The sequence below is a fragment of the Gossypium arboreum genome, chromosome 6 (assembly GCF_025698485.1).
Source record: "Gossypium arboreum isolate Shixiya-1 chromosome 6, ASM2569848v2, whole genome shotgun sequence".
Taxonomy (NCBI): Eukaryota; Viridiplantae; Streptophyta; class Magnoliopsida; order Malvales; family Malvaceae; genus Gossypium; species Gossypium arboreum.
Window position 1 is genome coordinate 3,456,826 of NC_069075.1, and position 16,779 is coordinate 3,473,604.

Sequence of the window (16,779 nt, forward strand, 5' to 3'; positions counted from 1 at the left end):
TTTATTTGGACATTAAAAGACTTCCTGTAAAGGTGTTCTTGAGTCATGCTTAAGTATGATATTAATATACTTTATGCTTGCACATGTTCAGTCTTGCTCGAAATATGGACTTAAATATGAGCTTAAATTTGAGTTATCTATCTATTATTATTCTAGTTAACCTAAACCCCCATTTAATATGAGCTGTTGATTATATTTTAATGTCTCTTTTAAAAAATCTAAAATGATAAAGGAGTTGTCTATCTATTATTATCACTAGTTGACCTACATTCCCTATTTAATATGAGTTGTTATTGATTATATTTTAGCCCTTGCTAGCATATATCTTCATTAATCACCATCCTCTTTTTTAGTTATCACTTCACTTCCATCTACCTTTACACTTGAATATTTTGTATCAAAATCTTAATACACTTTGTCACTTTTGTATATTTTACAATTTGGTCCTTTTCAAAATAAAATTTATTTATTTTACTACATAATCACTTTAAATCAATTCTCTTTCGTGTAGCAATTCATTTGAATAATTCTTTCTAATTTTTTTAATATTTGTAGTTGTCGAAACCATTTTTAATTTGAAAAACGGGGATCGACTTTAAAATGAAATGTGGAGTCGCCACCAATCCTTTTTGTTTAGGTGTGATCGGATCACCTAATGAAACATTTTATTTTATTAAAATATTGATTTTGGCCTACGAATTTCAAAAAAAGGGTTCGGGAGTTGGTTACGTACGAGGAAGGATTAGCACCCTCGCAGGACCCAAAATTGGTACCTAATTGATTAATTAATGTCCTAATATCGAAAATTTGAAAAGATTTTAAAATACAATCCCATTTAAAAATGTTTGAATATACTCGAATTGGATATTAAGATTCTCTTGCTCCGAAGGAATAAAATATCATATCCAGTACTTTAGGATACGAAAATTTAAACCCTCGAAACCAAGATCATCTCATGGTTTCCAAAACTCATGCATTGAAATTTAAAAGGATATTTGGTTATTTGGTCAAATGGTAAATCAAAACCTAGCACATTAGGGCACGATTTCTCGAATTTCTAAACACAAAATATTGCATTGTTTTGAGAAGTTTTCAAATAAGCGATTATAAAACCGGCTCAAAATGCATTTATTTGGTTTGTTTGAAGTAAAAATGAAATGACCAATTTTGGACCAATAAGTTGGAAATTTCAATTACAATGCAATACTCGAAAATGAAAGGCAAAGTTACAAATATGGAACAATATATATGGATAAAATACTATACAAATGAATGACAATAGTATTAAAATAAAAAGAGCAAATTAAGATACACACAATAACAATAAGCTCACATCATACATTATGCAAATACTAACGTTAACATTCAAAGACTTATGAATCAAAGAAACGATTTTAAAAGAAATATAAAGCCAATTAACACAAATAAAATGCAACAAGTTTTAAAACAATGATAAATGAGTTTGAAATTAATAATGTGAAAAATAAGACATTTGAAATTACAATACATACAATAATTTAAAATTAATTTATATATATAATTTTAAAATAAGTAATAAACGTGAAAGTTTGAAATAGATAAAAAGATAAAATAAATAATATCTGAAGTAGTAATGTATAAATGAATTTTAAAACAAATATCAAAAGAAGAAAATTAAAGTAAGTAATATACAAAATAATATACATTAGTTTAAATAAATAATATACATAAATTAAAAAATAGTTTAATATAAATAATATATATAAAAATAATAATGTATAAGAGCATTTAAATGAATATTATATAAATTTTAAAACAAAGAAATATAAAGAGAATTTTAAAATAAATAGCTATATAATAAAACAAAAAATATATATTTATACAAATGCAAGTATAAAAATAATATACTAAAACAATGTAGAATCGATAACATAATTCAAAATTATATGTTAAAACATTTTTTAAAAAATAAATAATAAATAAAGTAAAAGAAATAAAGAATTACATAAACTAAAATAAACAAACTCAATTGAGATAAATACAAACTAAAACACAATGCGCGTAAATCAAAGGGGACTAAAAATGCAAATGAACCAAATCCCGAAACGAAACGTTTAAACGCAGACTAATTTGAAACACTGTGTAAATCCCAAGGAAAAATTAAAAATACAAAAAGATAGAAACAGGGCTCAATCGAATGACAGCGTGAAATATAAGGACTAAGCGTGCAAATATCCCTTCACCACAAAAAACGCGCGGATCCTGAAGGTATCAGGTCGGATTGAATCGGGTTGCCCTATATGACATCATTTTGAGGCCACTGAAGAAGGCCCCAAACGATGTCGTTTCTTCCCTTTTATAAATACAACATTTTCCTTTTAAAAAAATAAAAGAATCGGCCTTTTTTCAAAACCCTAGCCCCATTTTTGTTTCTCTCTTATCTAATCCTAAATCCCTCCTCTTAAACGCCAAATCGCCTCCATAAAATGGCGACTAGCAGATTCAAGCTTCGAGGGTTGCCATTTTTAGCCATGAAATCCCCTCTAAGCCTCGATTTCAATGAAGCAGACGAAATCCAATGGCATATTTGTAAGGTAAATCTTTCAATTTCTTTTTGTTTTCAAATGCATGAGAATCCTGATGAAAGAACAAAGGAAATAGAATCGAAGGAAAATCAAAAACTAAAGAAAATTCGAATCAGAAATCACCTTTCAAATTTTTTTGACTAATGTATATTCGTCTGTATGCGTAAAAAAACTACAATCGATTATCATGGCTTTTATAGCCAAAAGAAGAGAGAAAAATACAAAGCTTTTGCTTGGTTTTTCTTGCTATTGCTATTTGCTGCTATTGTCCTTTTTGTTTTACTTGCAAGTACGGAGGCCAATTGGCATGGTGGTACGTGGCACTCGGCGTAGGGTGTACGGAGGCGCGCTGGAGGCTGTACAAGGGTTGTTGGTTGCGGCGCAAAGGGGAAACCCTAGGGTTTCTGTGAGTGTTTGATTTTTGGGCCTATTGGGCCGTGTATTTTTTTGGGTATTGGGCTGATGTAATTGGATTTGGGCTTCAGTATTTGATTTTGGTTTTATATTTTGTTTTATTTTTATTGTTTGTTTTGGTTGTTAGGCCCCGGGCTAAAATTAGGCCTTACAGTAGTCACTTCCATAATTTTCCTTTAATTTTTTTGCAAAGAAAGTAATTTTTTGCAAGTTTTAATTATGTATTTGATGTGTTCATGAAGTAGAATTTCACTATTTTGCCTTTAATTTTCTTTTTTCCTTACTTTGTCATCATCTTCACTTGGTTTCCAACACTTCCATAATTTCCTCTCTTTTTTTTCTACTTCATGAACACATCAAATACATAATTAAAACTCACACTAAAATTACTTTCTTATGTATCTACTTTAATTAAACATAAATTCAATAAGAAATTCTTAAATTTTTTACATTGTCTTTTTAACCTCTTCACCTTTCCACAAATTTTTTAACGCCCTAAAATATTTATTTAGGTTTCCATAATTGTTTGATACAAATGTGTATCTACTTCAGTGGTTAAGTGTTCTGGATGTGTGTGAGAGGTCCCAAGTTCAAGCCTTAGCTTTAGCAAATTTTGGTATTTTTCTAACTTAAGCCTTATACTTGTTCAGTAGGCTCATATTTAAATGTCTATAATTCCATATTAGAATGAGTTTGCTGGTTCAAGTGGTAAGGGAGTTGGGGTGTTAGAGGTCTTGAGTTCAAATCCTTATGTTAGCATGGGTATTATTTTTGTTCTGCTGCTTGGAAGAGTTTTGGTTATATTGAAAGTCTGAGAGTAGGAGTTAGTGGGAGGAAAATAAGGGATTTGATGGTTATCAGAATTGGCATCTTTTTTTTTTTTGCAAAATTTTCTCCCTCCTCCTAAAGAAAAAAAGACTGACGTTAGTCTTCTGTTCTCGTCGTTCTTCCCTTTTCCCATTTGGTTTCGAATTCAATTTATCGGCCGTCACCTGTGTTATAACGCCCTAAATTTCGGTAAATTTGAGTTTTGTGATTGTTAAGCATGGAGGTATCTAAACATTTATTCTGTGATGGTTTGGCGTATAATTAACGTTGGTTTAAGTGTTTATGGACTCTGGGGTGTGTTTGGGAGGTCTCAAGTTCGAGCCTTAACTTGGGCTAGTCTTGGGTTTTTGTTTGAATAAATCCTGATTTTTTGGTTAATAGGTTTAAAAGAAATTATTGTTAAAAACTTAACAGAATGGGCTTACTAGTCTAGTGGTTAAGTGGTAAGGGTTTATGCTAGAGGTCCTGTGTTCGAATCCTGGGTTGGGCATTATTTTTTCCACTAAGGCTGTGATAGAATTAGAGGTGAACTAAAACACTGAAAAGGTAGGGTTTATCAGATTTTTCTGAGAAGTTCCCCAAAAGAACTCTTCCTGTCGAATTTCTCTTTTATTTTTCCCTCTCCACGTTCTTTCTTTTTGTTTTCTTTTTGTCGAAAATTCCCTCCCGAAATTCTTTACACTACTTCCTCTTTGTTTCCCCTCTTTTTGATAGTTTTACTTTTGTCTTTGGAGACGCGCTTTCGGTAAGTGTGGAGATGAGTTCTGTTTCGTTTTAGTAAATGCTGGGTTATTAAGAGATTGTTTTCTGTTTATGAGACAATCAGGGTTCTGTGGATCACTAATCGATGTTCTAAATAGTGAGGAATCGTCATTTTTCGTTTAAGGTAACATTGTCATTAACTTTTGGGATTTGCCTGTTTCTTGGTAACTCGAATTAAGTGATTAAAAGGGTGAAATACTGTTCAATAATAGGTTCTGGAGTTCTCGGGATTGCGTTAGCTTCGAATCAATACCAAGTGTGTACTCTGATTGATCTGAAATCGCGTTTCAGCGAAAGCTGAAAATGCTACTATCGACGCCACACGGGCGTGTGGACTACCTGTGTAGAGGCCATGTGGTGCTACACGGCCGTGTGATCGACGAACCAGGCCGTGCGCATGCCACATGGGTACGACATACTAGGGCGTGTGATGGCTTGTAGGTCGTGTGCGAGGCACGGGCTCAAGCAATTAGGCCATGTAGGCCACACAGGCGTGTGGGCCCACATGGGTGAACCACACGGGCGTGTGAAAATCTGGGCCAGGCCGTGTGATCATATGGACAAGGTTAATTTGGGCCGTGTGACCCACACGGGCGTGTGGAACACACGAGCAGGGTACACGGCCATGTGAGTCCCTTTAATCTAAAATGATTTATAAGGTTGCACGAGTCACCCAAGTCGACTGTGACATGTAGTAGGGTCGATAAGCCTTATCTAGACTCTTAATTCTGTGATGTATGTGTTAGCATGATATACTTGGCATGATTATCTGATTTGTTCTGTAAATAAATGTATGATCTGTTTGTCTGCATTATAGCATGCCATACTTGTATGATGCACTGCATCGGGTGGGTTTGATGAAGTGAAGGGAGAACCTGAAGGGCTTCATAAGCCCGTTATCTGGCAGCTAAGCTGCGTACTTATGATACGTGCTACAATGCAGTACCTTATGGTGTGTAGGGATGGATGGGTCAATTTTATCCTCATACATGGTGTGTAGGGATGGATGGGTTAATTTTATCCCCATACATGGTGTGCAGGGATGGATGGGTCAATTTTATCCTCACGTGGTGTGTTGGGTTGGACAGAATTGGTATGTAGGGTTGGTGGGCTTATTCTGTTGATCTGGTCTGTTATGCATGCTATATCTGATATGGGCGGAAGCCCTAAGACTATATTTGATAATGATTCTGTAAGGGCCCAGGCCCGAATTATGACTGCATTCTGTTATCTGTTTGTATGCATGCTATACTGCGGGGATGTACACACTGAGTTGCAAAAACTACCCCTTTATTTATTTATCTATTCAGGTAATCCCCAGCAGTAGGCGGATCGGTGCAGTGGAGGACTCGACGGTGACCATGTTCGCATATATTCTGGTTAAGACTTTTACTTTGGTTTATTCAATATCTGTTTGGGGTTTTGAAGTGACTATAGATTTGGATTTTCGGATTTTATTTTGGGTTTTGAACTGTGAATATGGATTATGAATTACTACTTCAATATTAAGAATTTCCTGAAATAAATTATGAATGATTGCATTTAAAAATGGGTTTCAAAGCTTCCGCGATAAAGAAACGATTCCAAAACAATTCGACTATTATTCATTTTTCGACTAAGAAAAAGGTAACAATTAGAACAGTTTTGAATCAATAACGGGTTAATTAAAAACACTCTCATGTGACATCAGCAGATTCAGCCATAACGTCTAGGCCGGGTTTGGGGTGTTACATATGTTTTTCTTCGCTATTCCTATCTTTGTCGCACGTTCTAGTAAGTGAGGCTTTGTTATGCTGTAACTTGTGCTTTTCCAATTTTGATTGGGGTTTTACTCGTGTTTGGGCAGCAGCGAATTAAGGAGTTCATGATTCTACTTCTGCAGGATAGTACCTACTCATTCGAAGTATTGGGTAAAACGGTAGGTGTTTGATTTGAGATATGGTTGGTTTTGGGTTTTCGGCTTAATCGTAAGTAAAGACTGAATTTGAGTGTTGCTTTATCGACTTTTAGGTTTTGGAAGGCTCGGGAGTGGTTTCACAGTGAATCGATACCAGGTGTGTACCGAAACACAGAAAAATGAGATTCGGTGAAAGCCAAAAAACCCTACTATTGACACCACATGGCAGTATGGTAGGCCGTGTGCGACGACACGGCCATGTGATCGACGAAGGCCAAGCCATGTGTAAGACACGGCCATCTGATAGCCAGAGTGTGGCCATGTGAGCCACACGGGCTAGGCCAAATTAGGCGTGTGGTCCCACACGACCACACCACACGAGCGTGTTGCATCTGGGCCAAGCCGTTGGATCCACAGGGGCAAGGCCAATTTGGGCGTGTGGGCCCACACGGGCATGTGGACCTATTATATTGAAATTTTTTGTAAGGTCGTACGGGTCGTCCTAATCAACTGTGGGCCTACCGTAAGGTTGGTAAATGTTATCTAACCCTAAAACCAAGTGATCTGTTCGACTGAAATATGGCTATGAGCATGCCTATGATTGCTTATCTGTTATCTGTTTATGAAAGCATGTTAAATATGATTTATCTGTCAATTTTGTATGCATGTTCTGTTACTGTGATTTGGGTGGGATGATGTATATTGGAGGAAGTGTTCTGAAAGGCATATTATGCCTAATATCTAGCAGCACGGCTGCATTATATATGATATGTGCCACATCGGTACAACGTGGTGCATAGGGCTGGGTGGGTGTTTTAAACCCCACATGGTGTGTAGGGATGGTCAAAGATGGTGTGTAGAGGATGGGGGTAGGAATCTGATATCTGATTTGCATATCTGTAACTATGTCTGCATCTGAAATGGGTTCAGGCCTGAATCTATATTTGTATCTGACATGGGCCTAGGTCTGAATATGAAATTGTCTGATTTGTGGTATTCTATATGTGTACATGCTTAACTCTACTGGGTTACACACTGAGTTTACGTAAACTCACCCCTTCTCTGTTCATCTGTACAGGTAACCCACAGTCTTAGGCAGATCGGTGCAGCGGAGGACTCGACAGTGACCACTTATTTTTACGGTTTTATTTTGTTTTATGGTTATGAAGTTTTGGCATTGAGGTTGTATTTTTCTGGGACTCTGGACTCTTTTAAACTGTTTGACATTGGTTTTGGGTTTTTTGTTTTTACTTAATTATAACTGTGATGGTTTACCGAAAGTAAGGGCTTTCTAAAATCTTGAACGAATTTTCTGGACGCAACGATTTTACAAGCTTCTGCTACAAAATATGTTTTATCTCTAAATGATTAAATGAAATAAAGCTTTCAAATTAATAATAGCGATAAAGGCTAATGAACTAGAAAGGTTTTAACTTAATGACAATGGTTTTTCAACCCATTTCATGTGATACTTCCGGATTCGACCATAATATGTAAGCTGGGTTTAGGGTGTTACAAATTTCTCCACTTCCATTTCCAGTTTCTTTGTTCCAAGATGATATTCTAATTTCTTCACTTGCATTTCTAGTTTCTTTGTTCCAAGATGATATTCTAACTCTCTAGTGTCTCCACTTCACTTTTCCTTTTTGGTGGCTATGAAAATTTTCAAGATTTTTGGGTGAAAACGGTGAATTTTGATGAAAAAAGACTAAATTGTAAAGAAATCAAAACTTTCTTTCTTTCTCTCTTTCATAGACGTTAGAAGCATGGTGAAAGTATGAAGAAATTTCTTCATCTTTCTTTCTTTTAATTCTAATTTTAATTAAATAAAATATAAATAAATATCTTATAATAAAATAATAATAAAATATTCAACCAATCATATTTCAACATTTTTATTTTTAAATATTACACCATATAGTTATTTAATTTAGGTAATTACCATTTTATCCTTTTATTTATTCAAAATTATATCCTTGAATCACTACTCACTTTTAGTATAATTGTAATTTAGTCCCTCATATTTCTCCCCTTATTCAATTTTTTCGTTGTGCACCAATCCCATGTTATATTTTTCACTTTTGAACCTTTAGCTTTCTCATATTTATGCTTCAACCCCTCAAATTTTAAATAATTATACTTGAGCCTCAAAACTTTTTATATTTTTACGATTTAGTCCTTACTTTACTTTAGTATACCTCAACATACTTCTCAACCTTCTCTTTTATCACTTTCATTTTCTTATTTTACTTTATCAAGAAATCAATTGTACTCCATCTCGATTTATTATTGTTTTCACAGTATAACAATTTCAAAGTTGGTACAAGTTATGCAAATAGAAAATGTTTTCTTACATTGTATCGTGGGATATGATATCATTTGAGAGAATGGTGTCAGACACAAACACCATAGGCAACTAATAAACTCTTTAATTCGAGACATTTAAGGTTTAGAAACGTGATTGAGACATTAAATGATAACATTTAACTCTTTAATTTGAGAATTAAATGAAAAATTTAAGATATTTAACTCTTATAATATTACTTCGAGATAGAGTTGTTGATTATATTTTGATGTCTCTTTTAAAAATCTAAAATGATAAGGAGTTAGTTTATCTATTATTATCACTAGTTGACCTACATCCCCATTTAATGAGTTGTTGATTATATTTGAAGTCTCTTTTAATAAATCTAAAATGGTAAAGGTAGTTGTTTATTTATTATTATCACTGCTGAAGTTTTGGGCCAAAAAATAGAGTAATAAATTACATTAAAATATCCTTCAAGCGTTTGTACTTTTCATTATTTAGATTTTTAATTTTTAATTTTTATTGAAATATTTAAATTTAATTATTACTACTATTAAAATTTTCTGTTAAATTTTTGTTCTGATATTTGAAATCAAGAAAAAACTTCTTTGATATTTATATAACAAAAAGTAATATTATAATAACTTAAATTTAACAAAGATTTTAAGAGTTTTAACAATTATTAAAAATTCAAATAAAAATTTATATAAGTATTTTAATTAAAATAAAGTATTTAAATTGATTAACATTATTATAAAAATTGAGATATCAAATTATGTTAAAAGATAATTAAATCTCAAATTTATGTGTGGAGATTATAATTGAAACTTGATTATTATTACTATTATATTATTTTTAGCTTAGGTTAGCTATTTACAAAATATGGACGGGCTTAAACTAAAATTTAAGCTCATATTTCAAGCGAGGACTAAACATGTGCAAGTATAAAATATATTAATATCATACTTAAGTCCGACCCATGAACAACTCTACAAGAAGAACTTTTAAAGTCCAAATAAATAAATAGCTAAAGACTTCTTGCAAGAATACTCATACTTTATAGTAAAATCATAACTTGAAACTAATTTTTATTAAGAAAATATTACTATTGATAGAAATCTTGAATAATAAAAATATAAAGACATGTGATATAGTTCAAATGATAAATAATATATGACAAATAGATGCACAAACGGTTTGTTTGCAAAATAATTCTGAAAGATGAGAAAAACAAATTGATGGTACTTGAAACATTAGAAGCATTCCAAAATAAATGAAAATGCATTACATTGATCACATCATTGAAAATTGTTTTTCAACTCACTATCATCAAATCAACTTAATGATAAACCCTAGTCAACTGAAAAACCACTTTCAAAAGCCTCAAGAAAGCTACCATACTAATGATACATAAAAAGTTAAATTTCAAATGATCTATCATTCTCATCATTATTTCAAAACTTAATTTTACAGAAATCATTATTGTGTTTTATCGTGATAAAAATCTTCACGAATTATTTCTAATATATTTAGTGTGAACCTTATATTGGAAAATATTATATATATATATACCAGAAAGATGTTAGAAATTATAAATTAAAACTTAAACCATGATAAGTTTTAGAGAAAATAGAGTCGAAAAATATCGAAAAAGTGTGGATAAAATTCACAATTGTGTAAACTGAAATTAAAAATAAAAGAAAAATTAAAGAATACTTTTGGAAAAGCACAATCATTTTCTTTTTCTAAAAATACACACAAGTGTCATTCAGAAACATCTCACTCAAAATGAATGATTATCTAAGACGTGTCTAAGTATTTTCTTTCTTTTTTAGCGTTTGGATAATTTCTTTTTATCAATTTAACTTTTATTTTTTAATTAGCTTGGCAATATTATCAATTAAATTCAGTAATTAATGTAGAAGCCCAAATTGCCCGGGCCCAATTATATGAAAACCCAACCAAACCTCTAAACCCACTAAAACCCTTAACCCATGACCCATTTACATTTACCCAAACCCAATTCAAAAGCCCATTAAGCCCCCCCAAAAAAAACCTAACCCAAAAAAAAAACAAAGAAAAAAAAGAAAAAGAAAAAGAAAAACCTACCCCAAAAAAAACCTAACCCCCCCCAAAAAAAAAGAAGAAAAAAGAAAAACCTAACAAAAAAAGATAAAAAAACCTAGCCACCAAACCACTTTCCCACTTGCCCCATTTTTCCTCCCATTGTCTACCACCACCACCTACAAAATAGAAAAAAAATAGAAAATCATGTAAAAGATGGCTATAAAAAGCCATTCAAAAATCATGTAAAAAAAAAAGAAGGGAGGATTTTACAAAGATTGAAGAAGAAAAAAAAACACAAAAATCCCTTCAAATTTTGAACACAAAAGAAACATCAATAAAAAGGTTGCATCTTTTTCTTTTTTCCTCTTCTTTCGAATCTTTTTTTTTTTTTTGTGTTGTTTTTTTTCTTTCTTTATATATACATATATTGTTAAAAAAAATTTACCTTTTCCGGCCACCGTGGGCGGTGGTATGTGATGGTCGACGACGTAGGAGATCGACAATCGACCGGTGATGGTGGTGACCCCCCTTGGCCGGATTTCCTTTCCCCCCTTCCTTCTCTCTTCTTTCCCCTTCTTTTTTAGGTATTTTATATATATTATGTATATATTTTTTAATGCCATTAGTTATATATTTCTTATGTATATATTCTTAAATACTATTATATACATATATATATATATATATATATTTTTAAATACCATATTGTGTATATATTATTATTACAAATTATTACTATTGTTAGTATTATTATAACTATTATTATATTAGTGTATATTTTATGTACATATGTATATATATATATTTTTGCACATATCATTATTTTATATTATTGTTGTAAATTTTTTATGTATATATTTTTTATGTACGTTTCCTAATATTTTCTTTTATTGTAGATATTATTATTATTATTATTACATACTTTTATTATATGCATATATATATATATATATGTATTTTATGTACATATTATTATTTTATATTATTATTACCAAATATATCATTTTTCCTATTTTATTATTAGTACATGATTTGTTTTTATTTTGTAAATATCATTATTATTGTTATTCTAATATTCTAGTATTCCATGTTAATATTTTTCATTAATGATATCATTTTTTTTACGTCCTTTATCTATTTTAATTTCTCACTTTAGGAATATTTTTCTCATGTTTTAATTAATTTCAAAAATAAGGCAATGTACCGATTTAATATTAAGCCATCGATTTCATCGCTACGTTGGGTGAAATTAAATGGCTTGTGTTAAAAAGCAGGACACCCTTTCTAAAAATCGAAAACTAAAATTCTCATTTTCAATCGGATCACGATTAAATATTATATTGAACTCGTATTTTGAAAATCAAGTCAACACATGTTTATGAGATACCAATTTTGGGCGTCGCGAGGTGCTAATACCTTCCTCGCAGAATCGACTCGAACCCCAATTTTTCTTTGGACTTTCACGTAGACCTAAATTTGGCCTTCTTTTTGTTTTAAAATAATTTTATTAGGTGTCCGATCACACCTATAAAAAAGGATCGGTGGCGACTCCCTTTGTTAATAAAATCGAAAGTTGGTTTTCAAATGTTTAATAAATCGCCACAATTAGCGACCAAGTGAAACAAATTTTTTTACGTCGCTCATACTGTTGGCGACTCCATCGGGGACAAAACTTGCGAGTCGAGTCGAATTAAACACGTTTTGTCAAAATTTTCAAATTTCCTTGTTCAAAGTAAATATTTGGTCGTGATCCGAAAATCTCGTTTTCAAAATTCATGCATTTGTATCGTGTTGTAAATATTTCTTCTAACTTGTTATTTGGTTGTTTTCGGTTTTCAATTTTTATGGTTTTAATTTTGGTTTAGTTTCTTTAAGTAAAACGTAAAGGTTTATGAGTTTTTCCCACACACCGTGCACTTGTATTTTCGCATAACATGAGCTCTCTACCGGGCTCCGTCCGTTTAAGTGAAAGTAAACGCTACGCCTTCGTGAGTTAACTCGTCCCTCCGCACAAAGCTAGTGAATACTTCGGGTTACATATGACTTATGCTTTCGTGAGTTAACTTGTCCTCCGCATAGGCATAAGTAAATGTAATCCCTCGAATTGAACTCGTGAGCCTGTGATGGGTTATGACCGAGGCTTCGTACTAATCTTAGCAGATGACAGTACGGACAATTCGAGTACCTATCTAGAACCAAAACCGCATATAATAAACTATACGAGCCACCTAACTAGAGCCATGCCGAACCTCCGCTCGTTTAGTAGTCACCGAAATAAGTACACGGGAAAAGCACATCTTACCTTCTATTTCTTTTACATTTGTGCTTTCTAAGCAAGGGAATCGAGTCCACTGGACCAAGTAGCTTAATTTGTTAGATTTTCCACAGTTTTTCTATGTTTATATGTGTTGCGCTAACCAAGGTCGTTTGTCTGTATTTTTATTTTTCATCATGCATCGAAGGCATCTTGTTAGGAAGGTGTTGATTAGAGATTGGTTGCCAAAAACGGGTTTCTAATGGAGGAGTCAATTATACGAGTGACCGAAACGTTGTGTAATACTCCTTTGATTAAGGAAATGCCTAAATAGGGGCTATCTTGAAATTAACACCAAATTTTTGCATATTCATTCATGACTGACATTCATTTAACATTCATGCATTCATTTATGCATTCATTCATTCATTGCATATTCCATACTCGTTCGCTGAGGTTAAAACATACAATTAGCTAGTTGTGCATACCATACGGGAAACCAGGGACATTCCACGGAAAACTGCCTAGCCTTTAAGAGAAGAGTTCAAGGACTCATTGATGCAGGTATCCTATGATTCGATAGTGCCGATAATGCAAGCGGGAACCCATTCCCTAACCATACCGAAAGGGATGTGAGCATAGTGGGGAAAGTGGACGAATGGAAAGTCAGAAGATGGGTTACTGAAATAAAAACACCTCTGTAGAGAATCTGGGAGGTACTAGTTAAGAAAGGATTACTTTGTCACCCCGATAGAATTCTCGGAGAAGAAGGTCAAATTTTTTGCAATTTCCATGGAATTGTGGGACATGACATTCAGTCGTGTGAGGAATTTAAAAGGTTGCTTCAAGACCGGATGGATAATAAAGAGATTAAGGTCCTTAACAAAAGGGAAGAGACTAATGAAAGAGAAATATGTGCCTCTCATAATCAATCATCAGGTTTCCCATATAGCGCCGACCGACCGTTAATAATCTATTATGACGCGAAGAAGGAGCCGGTGAAACCAAAAATGATAATTGAAGTACCATCTCCTTTCCCTTATAAGGACAATAAAACAGTACCGTGGAAGTACGATGTCAACATTGTTACACCTGAAGATGAAAAGCCCAAAGCCATGACTGGAAACGTCGGGGAAGTAGGTCATTTCACTCTTAGTGGAAGATGTTATTCGAAGGAGATAAAGAAGAACAGTGACTTGAAACAGAAAGGAAAAGCACCGATGCACGTGACTGATGATGAGCATGAAACTGCGCCTGGACAAGAAGCTAAAAATCCTGTGGACGAGGAGGAAGCACAGAATTCTTAAAATTTATCAAGCATAGTGGTAGAATAATTGAGTAAGCGACAAGGCGAATCTCGAGATTATCTCTCGCTGTTGAATTCGAACCACACCAAACGCTCTGCTGAAAGTGTTAAATCAAGCTTATGTGGCAAACAATGTATCCGTTGAAAACCGACTAGATGGATGAACAACTTGAATGCGGATAATTTCATTTCTTTTAGTGATGATGAAATATCGCCCAATGGTAGAGGCTCGATTGAAAGCGCTGCATATCACGACTCGCCGCAAGGGCTACATAATACCGAACGTGCTCATCGATAATGGGTCACGTTAAATGTTATGCCATTGGCCACGCTTTTCGAATACCAATGGATTTGTCCTACTTAAGGCCTGTCATTCCACGGTAAGAGCATTCGACGGACGAGGCGCGAAGTCATGGGAAAGATCGAAATCCTTTGAAAGTAGGCCTTACATTTATGATGTCGAGTTCCAAGTCATGGACATTACACCCTCTTATAAGCGCCTTTTGGGAAGACCACGGATCCATTCTTTGGAGCGGTCCCATCATCCCTCCATCAAAAGGTGAAATTTATCATGGACGGTTGTTTGGTCTTTGTCGAGGAGAAGAAGACACTGTCATCTGTTTTGCTGATGCACCGTACTTGAAGTGAACAAAGACGCATTGGAATGTTCCTTCCGATCCCTTGAATTTGTCAATGCCACTTTTGTCATTGAGAGAAAGCAATTCGGTACCAAAACTGCCGAGAAATACTAGAATGGGTGTCAAATTGATGAGAGGGAAGGGAGCTCGAGCGAGAAGAGGTTTAGGAAGATATCTGCAAGGAATAGTCAGGGCTTTAAAGCCAGTGCACCACAGGGCCCGATACGGTTTGGGGTTCCAGACTGACATGCGTCAAAGAAGAAGACAGTGAAAAAAATCAGGAAAGAAGGATTGTAAGAACTTTGGGCGAGAACCGAATGGGAACCAATAGAGTACCCTCCTTTGTCAAAAACATTTACATCTGCGGGAATGATGTACCCTGGACAAGATAGTCCACGAAACACGCTATGGTTAATTGAAAAGGGTCTTCAAAATGTCAGTATAAATGTTATTGACAAAGGGCTGATGAGTAAAGAAGTCTCGAGGATACGCCTTGTCCTCCCGGTTTCATGTTGAACAATTGGACTACCGAGGACCTTCTTGTAGTTTATAAGTCTTGAGTAATGCTCAAACGTTAACATTCGTTATGTCCTTAGATATAATAGAATTCTTTTGTAAGAGCCTGCATTCGCTCTTTATCATTCAAATGAATATCAATGAAGATGCATTTCGTCATAATCTTTCACATTATCACTAATTTCATAATCATTTTCTCATGTCATAGCCAATCCTTACATTTGCCTCATCCTATGCCATAACATTTCGTTTGTTGGTTTCAATACTTGGATGCCCTCTATAGTTCCTTTTCCATTCAACTTTCGGTGCTCGGATGTCAACAAAGATGAACAAACCCATTCTGAGTCCGAAATTGATTTTGAGAAGGCTGTTTGTTTAGGAGAATTGAAGTCAAGAAAACGCGTCAAGACTATGTCTCGTCTCTGATTTGCTAAGAATGGTGGAACAAGAGGATGAACAGATTTTGCCTCATCAAGAATCATTGAAATAATAAATCGAGAACCGAAGAAAGGAGGCAAGAAGTGAAGATTGGGACTTCTATTTCAGGGGGCACTAGGCATAATTTGATTGCTTTGCTCCGCGAATACAAAGATGTATTCGTATGGTCATATCAGGACATTCCAGGATTGGATGAAGATATAGCGGTCCATAAGCTCCCATTAAAGCCAGAATGCAAGCCCATTCAACAAAAGCTAAGACGGATGAGGTTTGAGATGTTGTTGAAGATAAAAGTGGAAGTCAAGAAGCAATTTGATGCTGGCTTCCTACAAGCCTCCAAATATCCAGAATGGGTGGCTAACATAGTCCCGATACCAAAGAAAGATGGCAAAGTACGAATGTGCGTGGATTATCGTGACCTGAAAAGTCCTAAAGATAATTTTCCCTTACCACTCATTGATACGTTGGTGGATAACACAAAGAAAACATTCATTGTTTTCTTTCATGGACTGATTCTCGGGGTATAATCGATCAAGATGGCCCCGAGGATATGGAGAAAACTACCTTCGTAACAATGTGGGGAACATTCGCTACAAGGTGATGCCATTTGGGTTAAAGAATCTGGAGCAACATATCGAGGGCTATGGTAACGTTATTCCATGACATGATGCATAAGGAAATAGAGGTCTACGTCTACGATATGATTGCTAAATCCAGGGAGGAAGAGCATGTAGTGAACTGAAGAAATTGTTCGACAGACCGAGAAAGTTCCACTAAGGCTTAATCC